The sequence below is a fragment of the Peromyscus eremicus genome, chromosome 5, assembly GCF_949786415.1.
Source record: "Peromyscus eremicus chromosome 5, PerEre_H2_v1, whole genome shotgun sequence".
NCBI lineage: Eukaryota > Metazoa > Chordata > Mammalia > Rodentia > Cricetidae > Peromyscus > Peromyscus eremicus.
In genome coordinates, this window is record NC_081420.1 from 40,738,197 (window position 1) to 40,749,353 (window position 11,157).

At 42.6% G+C, this 11,157-nt stretch overlaps 1 non-coding gene across 1 annotated transcript; it reads left to right on the forward strand.

Moving 5' to 3' along the window:
- Window positions 1-4,826: 4,826 nt before the first annotated feature.
- On the forward strand, window positions 4,827-4,898 carry Trnaq-uug (transfer RNA glutamine (anticodon UUG)). The gene has a single exon. It is a non-coding gene; the product is annotated as a tRNA-Gln (tRNA).
- Window positions 4,899-11,157: the final 6,259 nt, after the last annotated feature.

Consider the following 11,157-nt stretch of genomic DNA (forward strand, 5'->3'; position numbering starts at 1 on the left):
GACTCCTTTATCAAGTCAGTCAACATATAGAAAGGGCACATTTTCAGAATTAGGAGCAGACAATTAAGTTTACACACACACACACACAAACTTTCAAGTGGTTTCCAGGGGATCCAAAGGTTGCTTTCAGCAGGCAGAATGAGGATAGTCTGCGATTTCCATCCAACACTACTGCATCAATTCTGTTTACATTTCATTATCCCAGCTTGAGTCTAGCTGGCTCAACAGATGGCTGTGCAGTGGGCAGAGGAGTCTCCCCCAGGGAGAGGTAGCAAATACTTCTGGTAATGGTCTACTCTAAGGAGCAGCCACTGATTCAGTTTGCCATACTCAGAGATACTTTGTCACTTTTCTTTTATGTCTTTCTCTCCCATTGTGTTGAAAATGTTGGGTGTTTTTTGGCTTTAAACTTGTAGTTTTGAACACATGAGCATCAATTCTGTAAATGAAAATTGAATTCTATAGAGGACCGTGTTGTGTATCTATAATCGCAGCAATCAGGAAGCTGAGGGAGGAATGGCACCAGTCCAGCCTGGGTACTTAGGGAGCTCCAACGTGGGTTACAAATACTCTGTCAAAAAGAGGAGAGAAGAAAGGCGAGGGGGAGGGGGAGAGGGAAGGGAAGGGGTAGAGGGAGGAAGAGAGAAGCTAGATTCATGTGAGCACCGTGGGGAATTCAGTCAATACAGTCTACAATTGATACCTGCATGTGGCAAAGGGAAGAGTGGAGAGGAAAAAAAACATCAAGTTGAAGCCAATGAAGAGGGACGAACAAACGGGGTTCTTGAGAGCCTGGCTAAAAAGGACCCGGTGAAGAAAGGAGAAGATAATTAAGGAGAAATGGTGTCACTTTTGGAGGAAAAACAGAAAGGGGGATGGATAACACAACACACCCTGAGTTACTGCAAGAGCTCTGAGGCAGGAAGCCACGGGAGGGTTTTTGCGTAGAGGAATGAAAAGTTAACCTCTTATCAATTGTTCTGCGGAGAACAGATTGAAGGAGGCTGCCTTGGTTGGTTTATAGCCAAAACAATAGACTGGGTAGCATATAAACAACAAACATACTCCAGCGGTGCGGGTATAAATAACTCTCCGCTGTTACCAACATACTGGTACGGTAAGCATGGGTTGAGACGGCCCACGCTTGGTGCTTTACCTGTGATTCTTCTCTCGAGCTCAGCTTTTTCCTCTTACTCTTCCAGAGTCTTTTTGGGTAGATGGAATCTCACTCTGTAGCCCTCCGGCGGGTTTTTTTGTTTTTTGTTTTTTGTTTTTTGTTTTTTGTTTTTTCAACAGCTGCAGCAGAAACACAAGTGGAAAAATACTCCCCAAAACTAAAAAATAAGCAACCTAATACAGAGCAAGCCACCGGCCTCCGTGGTGCTGAGGAGTCCCAGCAGCATTAATAAAAGCCGTTCAGAGCTACTTGTTCAGTAAAAGCTTAACAGTTGTCAAAGCTCTGGTGAAGCTTTTGAAAACACTTTATTCTGCCACAAATCACCTGCTGTCAGCTCTTTCCTTCATCCCTTGAACATCTTTGCCACTGGGATAGCTGTTGACATAAAACTAACTGGCATGATTGATCCTTTGTCAACTTGACAGGCAAACACATCACCTTTCCTTTCTCATTGTCCCCAAGATGCCATTAATACCAGTATCACAATATAAAACATATTCTAAATTTGAAAGGTTACATAGTCTTTAAAAATTAAAACATTTTAAAAGTTCAGTCTCAGCCAAGTGATGGCACACAGCTTTAATCCCAACACTCGGGAGATAGAGGCAGGCAGATCTCTGTGAGTTTGAGGCCAGCCTGGTCTATAGAGCGAGTTCCAGGACAGCCAGGGCTACACAGAAAAATCCTGTCTAAAAAAAAAAAAAAAAAAAAAAAAAAAAATCAGTCTCTTTAAAACTACAAAGTCTGACAGTAGCCATGTCAAAAATATAACAGGAGGCAACTGAAATCCAGGTGTCAGCCCACCAGAAGAAAAACTCTCTCATGGGTATGTCTCGTTCAAGCAAGGCTTACAAGAACACAGACTCCAGAATGTCTTCTGATTCTGTGATGCCTTCACATGCTGCTGTTACAATCTTTTCTCCTGTATTTGATATGATGTATATGATTGTGGGGAATCCCCCACTGCTTATATCGTAGTGTGTTTTTCTCATGAATACAATCAGATGTAGTGGGCATCTAATTCTGTGGATTGTCAGAAAGATGATTTCTTAAGCTGAATTGTCTATTGACACAAAGTTTTGATGAATAAAAATAAATACTAGGATATGTTTTATAACCTAAGGCCTACTGTTCCTTGAGGTCTGTGAGTCACACTTAGGAGCTGCTTTAGATCACAGCTCAGATTTATGATTTAGGAGCCAGGCTGGCTAAAATTCCTTTAACTAGACCAGATTTCTTGCTAATGTTTTTTAAAATAAACTACCTCAGATAAGCAAGGACACATAACTGAGCTGTCTGGCTAGGTTGTAAATACAAACAAAAAAAAAAAAAAAGCCCAATTACTGCTAGCTGAAAAATGATTAACTCCTTGTACCCATTCCTGACCTCAGTTTGTGAAAATATATTCCGGCTAGTCAAGGCTACAGAAAATAACTTGACTCTGTAGCCCCAAATAAGGGCTACAGGTGTTCTTAGATAATTAGAAGTTACACACAGGGCAGAAAATATACTTTAAGTTTAAGGCTTTTTTGGTTATTAGTTTCATGGAAAGTGCCCAGCTGAGCTGATACTAAAAGTATGCGGTAACCTAGGTCTGTACTAGAGAATCTCTGACATCCCTCTACCCCCATCCCCCATCTCCCCAGCCCTGTGTGTCCTCTGTGTCTCCACACCCTGAGACAAGCAGTCTCCAGAGCACCTCTGAGATCCGAAATAAATCCAAAATTTGTGACTTCTGATTACAAAATGCTGGTTTAAAGTGTTCACATAGTCGTGAGTTCTATAATCATTCACTTAATAATGAAATGTAGGCTTTTGTGACCCCTGGGTTGCCTGAAAGAGTTTGTTGGGATATATAAGCTACACAAAGACACGAGAGGAGTAAGACAATGTAGTAGTACAGCCTGAGAGAGAACGGCATGATGAGAATAAAGAAAAGAAACCACTGAGAGAGTGCGTGGGTTTTTTCATTCTCCCCAACCCCTCAGAGAGAAAAGCCGTAACTTCACCACACTGTGGACTTCCCTTTGAGCCCCGAGTGCTTGGGCTTGGAGGGTAGACCTCCAGACAGCAATAAACGTCTTTCTAAAGTGCAGAGTGTCTTAACTATTGGCTCCTGTAAAATCAAAATAAGTTAAGAATTTAGTTATTCCAGAGAGGAAAACCAGAGCATAGTCATAATCAAATCAAAGCAAAACCAAGTCCAGCAGTATAAAAATCCGTGTCAGACTTCCGGGATCCAACGGTCTTGGCAGTGGCGTGTCTTTGGCTCTGTCATCCAAAGCACACATGGCTTTTCTCCCAAGCTTAGGTCAGCTCCCCTTCATGGCGGCTGCTGTTCTTAGGGGCCATCCCATAGCACTGACATCTCCAAAAGGCTGGGATCTGCACTGCAACTGGGCTGCTGCTTCTCCAATAGCCTCTCCTGGACTCTCTTCAGGGATTCCAACCCTGCTATACGGTGCCAAGCCTCAACTTCTGCCCATAGCCCCTTCAATTCTGGTCTTTCTGCTGCAACTGAGGCTGCAAATTCATCAATGTCCTCTCCTGGTCTCTCTCATGGTGCGAAGCCTCAGCTGCTGTCCATGATTCCTACATTCCTTCAAAACCAGTACCACCGGGAAACTCATACATTACCAAGTTTAGCTACCATCACAAGCAAAGTACAGCCTTGGTCCCCTCTAGACCACAGCTTATTTAATTGCCCCTGAATTATTTCAAGTTTGTAGGACTACAAATTCCTATTCTTTAGACATGCTTAAAACATTCCTGGACAAATTTTAGGGGAAAAAACTGCAAACATAGATTATTAAATTCAATTTTTGATTTGCGTGTGTGTGTGTGTGTGTGTGTGTGTGTGTGTGCGCGCGCGCGCGCGCGCGTGCGCGCGCCTGCCTACTTGTCTGAATGTGTATTGCATGTATGCAGTAGCCCTGGAGACCAGAAGAGGGAGTCAGATCTCTTGCTTCTGCAGGTGGTAGGGAGCTGACTGTTGTAGTGGCTGAGAACTGAACCCCGGTCCTCCACAAGAGCAGCCAGTGTTCTTAACTATTGAACCATCCCTCCAGCACAGAAGACATTGTCAAATCACACATTAGACTGATATTTCTCATGAGTGTTAAATGTCAAAATTTCTCTTCTGAGGGACACTTTCCGTGGCCTTAGTAGAGGTTACTCTATGCAAAGTGCATTTTTTGTAAAATTTGCAAAAGTATGTATTATAATGGAAATTACCTGAGACTCGGCAGGAAATCTTTGCTCCAGTTTTACACCCATACATCACACAAGCTTTGGAATGGCCGTGTCTAATTTTGCTTGGTGTCGATGCTTTCTCTTACAGACGTCCGAAGTTGTGTAAGATGTGGGCCTCTTAAATCTAAGTCTACCCCTGCTGTCTTCTCCAGGCTAATTTATGCCGGTAACAAGAGAGGAGGGAGGGAGAGAGGGAGGGAGGGAGGGAGGGAAGGAGGGAGGGAGGGAGGGAGGGAGGGAGGGAGGGAGGGGGAACTGCGATTTCTATTATAATTAATGTGTTGCCGTGTCTCTCCCAATAAACAGTTTTGTTAAAACTGAAGCTTAATCTAGTTCTTCCAACATGTAATTCATACAAAGTTCCATAACTGTGGTTACATATTCATTACTTTTTATCGGTCCCATGGTGTAATGGTTAGCACTCTGGACTTTGAATCCAGCAATCTGAGTTCAAATCTCGGTGGGACCTGTAAAAGCTCTTTTATAAAAGGCCTTTTGTAATTTCCAACCTGACAGGCTAAATGTGGAAACACTTGTTCCTCTACTCCACGTGACACTGGACTATCAAAACACAGACACAGAGGTAATGAGCCTGGAGTAAATTTCCTTTCCAGGCGGAGAGGCCCCAACAGCTGTGAGAAAAGCCCCTTCCTGTGACTGCCTGCGACCTCCTCAACTCAGCCTGTTTGAGTCTCATATTTCTTTTTGTCTTTTTCCCGGTTCGTGATCCGGCATCACAAGAGAAAAAACTCATCTCCCGCGAGCTGGAGCCGCGACCGTAGCTGGGATGTCTGTGCCAGGAACGCAGGCAGGGGCCTGAAACTGAGCCTCTCCCGGGTTCCCCAGCACAAGACGCTGCCGCAAGAGCACCCCTTCCAAAGGGACAGGTGAACAAACACTGTATGGCGTCCCTTGGCAAACAGTCTCCTGGAGAAACAACAACCTAAACCTGCAATGTAGACTAGGAATGAGCTGATGGACAATCCTGGGAGCTTATGTTTTTGTTTGTTTTGTTGTTTAGATTTTTTTTTTTTTTTTTTTTTTTTTTTTTTTTTTTTTTTTGAGACGGAGCTTTATGTAGGCTACTCTGGCCTCCATCTCCCAAGTGTGAGGGTTACAGGCAATGGGCCACCACACTCGCCTAAAAGCTGACCTTTAAATCTGGTGATCTGTTCTCTGATGCTCTTCTTACCTTTGTGCTTTAATTTTCTTGCACATAATGGGAAAGTAAGTTCTGTTTCAGAGTCCAATTGCCCATTAAGCCATAAATACTTCACTAACTAGTATTATGAGTTACCACTGGTTACACAAAGAAACTATAACATCGTTTGCTAACTGTGAAAACAAGTCATTTGGATTCCTGTGGTGCTTGTGTGTCCTTTGTGTGGACTGTGATGGTGTTACCTTAACTGCTGGAGGAAATGACTTCTTTTCTGGTGGTATTGCCTTAGCAGAAGTGCCCGGAATGGTCCTGACTTCTATTTCATTGGTGCTCTGTGGATGAGCTCTCACACAAAGAACTCTCTTTTCTGAATGGCCTAACAGCATCCCTCCATCCTTTGCCATGCATGATGCTTACAACCCCAGGCATTCTTGCAACCAACACATCCAGTCTGTGGTTCTCTGAGGGACCCGCAGCATGGGTTTCCTACTGCAAAGTGACTCTTCAAACTTTGGATCCCAGTGTCCCAAGTACCTTCCTGGAATATTTTGAAATGATAGAAACAGAAGGATCCATTTTCAAAACTTAAAAGATGATTTATTTAGTGGTGTGATCATTACATTCATATCTATCAAGCATCCACTCCTGGTTCAAATCTAATAAGTCAGATTTTATCAAAAAGCCTTCAAATCACTCTGACAGAAAAGCCCTGACTGTTTGTGGTGCCTGACCCTGGGGGGGTGGAACAGCCCCAGCAAGCCTGGGAACACACGGAGATGCTTCTCTGACTCCCTCACATGCCCTAGAATTTCCTATTCCTTCGAGAAGCTGAGAGAATTCCTTGGCAATGGGATGAGATGGCATGGTTACAAGGATGCCATCTTTGGCCAAACTTTAACCAGGCTTCTTTGAGCCCTCTTCTCAACTAGGTCCAGTTCGGGCTCAATTACCTACCGTTGATATCTAATCAGGTCTCTCTGTAGCCTTGGTATCTAGTCAAAACTATTTTAGGAACTTCCTGTCCAATAACACTTGCTTACCTTCCATTGGCTGTGACCCCCCAGCTGTCACTGGTGTATCTGGATTTAAGTTCAGTCCTTCTCCCCCAGTGTAGTACCCTTGCATAGAGCCTCTTGCCTGTTTAACAACATTTGGTACAAATTTTGGTACTTCTCTCAGAGAAATCCAACTCATGATTTAGGATGTGATCAGCTTTTCAAAGAAGACATGTCAGGCCGGGCGGCAATGGCACATGCCTTTAATCCCAGCACTTGGGAGGCAGAGCCAGGAGGATCTCTGAGTTTGAGGCCAGCCTGATCTACAGAGAGAGATCAAGGACAGGCACCAAAACTACGCAGAGAAACCCTGTCTCTAAAAACAAAAAACAAACAAGAAGCTATTTCAGGAGTGGTTGTCTAGACAAATTCATGGTAGCCAGTTTCCTGGAGAAATCAAAGCAGACTCTGGAACCTGTTCTAAACAATAAAGGTGATGACACAATAACACAGTAAAAGATAAAGATCTTACAATAATCTCAATGTAAACATAAAATATTCACTCAATTGAATTCAATGTCCTTTCATGATTTAAAAACAAACAAAGGGAAACCTCTCGACAAATTAGAAGTAGCAGGAATAAGCTTCAACACAATAAAGGCCGCAGAGGACACAGCCCTTGTCAACATCACACCACACTCCATAAGGACAGTTTAAAAGGCTTTCCTCTGTGTGCGGTCAAGAGGTGCTTACTCTCACCAATTCTTCTCAGCACGGTATTGGAAGTCCCAGCCTCTAGCCACCGGGCAAGAGAAAAATAATAATAAAAGAATATTCATTGGAAAGAAAGAAATGAGTGTCTTTCAATCCCAAGCACCACAATTTTTATTTTAAAAAAGAAGAAATAAAGAAATTATCTATATTTGCTAGAGATAATTTTATATAGAAAAATTCCAAAAAATTCCACTGAAAAACTGTTTGAACTTATGAATTCAGTGCTTTAATAAAATAATAGCGTTCCCGTGTAGTAATACTATAGTGTCTGAAAAGGAAATTAAGAAAACTCTGGCCAAGCGGTGGCAGATGGTTTGCCTTTAATCCCAGCACTCAGGAGACAGAGGCAGGCTGATTCCAGGACAGCCAGGGCTACAGAGAAACCGTGTCTCAAGAAGAAGAAAGAGAAGAGAGGGAGGGAGGGAGGGAGGGAGGGAGGGAGGGAGGGAGGGAGGGAAGGAGGGAGGGAGGGAGGGAAGGAGGAGAACTTTGGAGCTGGACATATAACTCAGTGGTAGAGAATTCATGTAGAATGTGCAAGGACCTGGGTTTGACCACCAGAACAGCAACAATGAAAAAGAAGGAAGAGAGAGGGAGGAAGGGAGGGAGGAGGAAGAGGAAAAGGGGTGTGAGCAACAGCTTCAGGAAAGAATCGGTGCCTTCCACTGTTAACGGCTTAAAACCTCAGGGGCTGACTGTTCGGAAGTCTGCTAAGCCCGGAGCCATATTATCTTGGGCCATGGTTAGCTCCTTTAATACCGTTCACTGCCCTCCACTGTGCCCGACCTAGCGACTCTGTGACCACTCGGTTATCCTTGGAATGTACACCAGGGCACTCGTTTTCTACCCAAGGAAAAAGTGAAAACACCGTCCCATGGCATGAAGCCTGCAGCTGAACTTCCCAAAACGCGCCCATTTAGTGTTTCCGCCACTGTGATTCAAAAGCATCTTTATTTATGATTACGTTGCTGCTCTGTTGTTATAAAAACTTTGGGAAACTGCTTCTGTGTTGGAATATGGAATTTGAGGTAGCCTAAACCTGTGTTCCAAAGCCGTGGTCACTCACAGTTGGCTCTAGAATAGCTTATCTATCTCTTCTCCCCTTTGAGGTAAAAGTTGTGGGGTTGTTCAGCAGGGCTGGGGTGGTGGTGGTGGTATCTTCTATTTACAATACAACAACAAAAGGATAAAATTCTTACGTCTAAATTTAATCAACGAGGCAAAAGACCTGCATACTGAAAACTGTAAAACATTGATAAGTTTAACAAAACAGAACTAAATGGAAAAACTAACATTGCTAAAATTCCCATACCACCTGAGATGATCTTCAAAGTCATCTTCATAAAAATTCCAATTCACAGAATAGAAAAAATAAAATCCTAAAAGTGTGAGAACCTTAGTAGCCAAAGTGACCTTGAGTAAAAGGAACACAAGCCAGAAGCATCGCATGCTCTGGTTTGGAAATATGCTACACTGAGGTTGGAATCAAAATAGACTCGTTAGCCAATGACCGGGGTGGAAATCACAGACAGAAGCCTGCATTTATGGTCAGTCGACCTCACTCCACCAGGGTGCCGAGACACAATGGGGTAAAGACAATCTCTTCAATAAATGCTGTTTGGAGAGCTAATGGCCCACATCAGCAGAAACTAATATGCCATTTTCTCACAAGATTTACAAAACTCAACTCAAAGTAGATTAAGGGCTTATGTGTATTAGAAACAGACAAAGAGTAATCTCATCATTGCGCAAAGGAACACACAAAGAAAGCGAAAGTAGTTTGGCAAGGCCTTTTTCTTTGTAAGAGTACAGCAGAACTCTAAGTATACCAGGGCCAAGGTGGCTTCTGTCTGTTACCCCTGACCTAGGTAGTGACTGTGCCTCATCCCATCTGTGAGAGTTCAACTTCACATTTTGATATGATTGGCTAATCAGTGCAAAGGAGATAGGGGAATACTCAAGAAATAGGAGTTCCTGCCTGGCTAATTACCTTTGACAGAAAACAAATATACAAAACCACAGATTTCTTACAAGCTCCCTCTCTTTATTATAATGTTTTTAAAAATTTAGCCAGCATATGTTGACCATTTGAGGTCTCTAATAAGAGTAAATCATCATGATACCTGGTGGCTTAAGCATGGATTAAGGTGTGCCTGCCTTCCTAGGGTTGGTCCGACTGACCTGAATGGACTGGACCAGAAACGATTCTCTTTTCATATTGCTGTGACCAAACTCCTGATAAGAAAGGACTAAACAGAGGAAAGATTCATTTTGGCTCGCTGTAACAGGACAGAGGACAGTGGGAATATACGACAGCTGTTCGCTCACAATTTAGCAGGACAGGACAGGAAGCATGGCTGGACTGTGAAATTTACCATTCAACCACTGGGACCTGCTTCCTCCATCAAGATCCTTCCTTAAAAAGTGTCACCAGTTGGAGATCATGTAGACCATGGGGGAAACTTCACATTCAAACCATAACATCTGGTTAAAGCAAATCCCATTTCTATGTTCTCCTAAACACCAAAGGCGCTTTATCACAGCGCCAACATTATGTTTATGTTTGTTATTATGTAATTAACTTCCACTCCTTTCCTCCCAAATGAGCTTTTATCTCCTTTGGGTACAAAGGTCACTTACTTTTCCACACTTAATATGGGCGGGCATTCAATTAATTTTTTGAACAAAAGAGGGACTGAATTGATCTCCATAATTACCAACTGAAATAGATAACTGTGTATTTTCCAATAAGATGAGGTATAAGAGAGGTTGTATACTGCAAAGACTTCCTTCCAGAATTCATTGCAATCACCTCTCATTCAGAAATAGAACTTTGTGGATTTGACCTGCTGGTCTGGAACCTTGGTTTCCTTGACTAGACTTGTGCCTCGAATTATCCAGTTTATATCAGTTGAGAATGAAGGATGTGGTTCAGTGTCCATCACTTTCCACACGCGTGTGGGACTCCCAATTCCGTGCTCAACACTGCCAACCAAAAACAAAGTGATATATTTTCCTAGATCAACTTAAGAGCTTTGTAATATTCATTTGTGGTTCTGAAAAATATTTCTGACATTGCTTACCATTACAGGGGTCACCAAGGGGCTCCCTCACACAGAGCCCAGACCCTGTCATCACGCTGTCTTCCCAGCCCTAGTGACTGGGTCTTGATTTGTGATTGTCAAGGATATTTTTTTCTTTGGCCCATGATCAACAAATGAGAGTTTAAAGAAATCAGTGAACACTTCAAAAGACCTGCAGAAAGTGTAGCCATGTTTTTGAGTATGTGAGCATGCTTACAGAAAAGAAAAAGCTGCCTAATCAGTCTATGTGCCAAACAATTTTAAACATTCTTCTTCCAAGCTATATTGGATGTTACTTTTATAAATAAGATGATGTGGTATTTAGGATCAGGAGAAATACTAATTTTAAATTCTAGCCTCATTATTTTACTGGTTGTGAGATTTGGGCAGATTGCTTCTTTTCTATTTTCATTTGCTTTACCTGTAAAGTGTGCACAGCAATGCTCACTTTAGTGCTCACAAAATGCAACTCAGAAAGTGTCCGATGAGCTTCGTCTGTTTCATCTGTTTAAGTAAGATGCTTAGAGTTTGGGAACTCGGTAGAATATTTTGTAAAGATTAAATTGAAACACTTCCAATTTTCTGTTAGAAATTCTCCTAGCCAGGTTCTAGATCATTAGAAGTGGTTGGAGAGACTAAACTTCCAAATAATAGATTTGGTTGTATAACTAAACATGATTTCGGACAAACGGCCGGGTTTCAAAATTACAAGGA